We start from the raw sequence: 2,093 nt of genomic DNA, 5'->3' as shown, positions 1-2,093 counted from the left end.
TGTGGGTGTATGTGGTTGCGTGCAGGCAGCGTCATCCCATCTCATCTGCTTGTGTGAAGGACAGGGGCCCTGGAGGAGCTGCTCCCCTGCGGGTTCAGTGGCTGCTCCGACACTGACGGCATGGAAGGTCCTCGCTTGCCCTTACCTCTCCCTGTTCGGTTCCGTTCATGAGCAGATTTAATTTTTGGTAGATTCACGAATCAATTTCCCACAAGTTGGAGCTTTATGTGGTTGCGACTAGGGATTATTGTAATGCTATTCGCTTTCACTGGATGGCCGTGTGAATGAAATTACATGTGTTAGTCAAATGAGCAAATTAGATGACCCCCCATGCCTACAAGCCTTCTTGGGTTAAAATTAAATGGTTTATTGATGTCTAGTTTTTGTATGTTCTGGTTGGTTGTGAAACACATGCGGTTTTTCTAGGCCGATTCAGTTTTTTGGTTCTGTCTTGTTCTAGCCTTCTAGGTCGATTCAGTTTTTCATTTTCTCTCTTTATGATTTAAACACGAACTGCAGATCCAGTATCTGTTTGATCATCCATGTGCCATATATATATATGGAGCTGTCTGTAGCATTTGATCACTACTACTACTAGTTGCAGCAACTAGTAGTGCCTTAACAATGGGCTCTCTCTGGAAAACAAGTCTTCTTGAGGAGAAATCTAACTGTACTAAGTACCAGCAGTAAGTATCTTCTATTTGCACCCCTAACAGCTTAGATTGTTTTTTTTAACTTGTTAAAATCGTGGAAGATGTTTAGCAGCTGCTTCTCTTGGAAGCTGCTCTTTCTAAACATAGTCATGGATATGTATGTACTTGCTTCATATACCATACCTTTTCAGAAATATATATCAGCTGTTCTTGCAGTATTTAAGATGTTTGAATGAGAAATTACCATTTTCGTGCCTCCATTAATTTTTTTCTTTGAATAAACTGCTCTTTTGTTGCACGTGAAGGAAAGAAATTGGTAAGAATCTACATATCTACACGAGAACATTTGTAGTTGAAGGACTTAGTCTGACCATTTCTTTTCGCACTCGTTCATTTCTTTTCTATCTTGCACCTATGCTTAATATGGTATTGCTATCTATTCTGGAACTGCAAATATGTTTATATAAAGATGTATATAAATCAAGCAACACACGCATTGTAGTTTGTTACTTCTTGGTTTTCTAACTTGTGTCAAAAACTTTCAGCATGTTATCAGAATGGTAGCTTGTATTGCTGCAGAGCCCATTTCTATCCTGGAAAGCATGGATTCTGAAGGGTAAGCAGGCATCTGAAGGTTTGATATGTTTGATGCATCATGCATTTTCCCTCTCTTCTTATGACGCTTCTGTATATTTCTTTCAGATATGTATAATGGGACGTCAAACCTGAGAACTTTCATCTCAGCCAGCCTGGAACTCCTGAAGAAAAGAAACCTTTTCTTGTAGATCTTGGATTAGGTAAGCAACTCTTTATCCAGATCCTTGTTACTTGTTAGTTTTCGCTGCAGGGGTACTGGTATAATGTTGTTGCTAGTGTACTGGTAGTTCAGATGATTCAAACTTGATAATCTTGACTGCTTTGGACCTTCGGTGTTCTTCATTTCTTTGTTTCTGGAACTCTGGATCATTTAAGATTTATCATTTGGCAGCAACAAAGTGAGAAGCTTATGTATGATTCATCACTTGTCCAAATTCAATAGGGCAGACATGAGTTTCTTTCTTCTGTTGGTCTTTCTAACGGCTTGGACCGACTTACTTTTTTTTTCTATTCTGGTTGTAATAATGCCTAGTTTCTCTATGTTATGGTTGGTTATGAAACACGAGAAAATTTTCTAGGCAGATTCAGTTTTTGGGTCCCGTCTTGTTCCAGGTCGATTCAGTTTTTATTTTTTCTCTCTTTCCGCTTTAAATACGAGCAGCACATTCCAATGTCTATGTGATCATCCAAGTGCCATGGAGCCGTCTGCAGCGTTTGATCAATACTACTAGCTACAACAACTAGTAGTGCCTTAACAGTGCATGGTCTCTCTCTGAAAAACAAGTCATCTTGAGGAGAAATCAAACTGTAGTAAGTACCAACAGTAAGTAGGTTAATTACTGC

The 2,093-nt window shown here is 39.2% G+C and overlaps 1 long non-coding RNA gene across 1 annotated transcript; it reads left to right on the top strand.

The window, feature by feature from the left end:
• The first annotated feature begins 26 nt into the window (after window positions 1–26).
• On the top strand, window positions 27–1,450 carry LOC119344940. The gene is made up of 3 exons (XR_005166869.1): window positions 27–686; window positions 1,199–1,269; window positions 1,356–1,450. It is a non-coding gene; the product is annotated as an uncharacterized LOC119344940 (long non-coding RNA).
• Window positions 1,451–2,093: the final 643 nt, after the last annotated feature.

The sequence above is a fragment of the Triticum dicoccoides genome, unplaced genomic scaffold, assembly GCF_002162155.2.
Source record: "Triticum dicoccoides isolate Atlit2015 ecotype Zavitan unplaced genomic scaffold, WEW_v2.0 scaffold194299, whole genome shotgun sequence".
In the NCBI taxonomy this organism is placed as follows: domain Eukaryota; kingdom Viridiplantae; phylum Streptophyta; class Magnoliopsida; order Poales; family Poaceae; genus Triticum; species Triticum dicoccoides.
The sequence above is the reverse complement of the archived record's forward strand: the minus strand, read 5'-3'. Positions and strand labels throughout refer to the sequence as shown.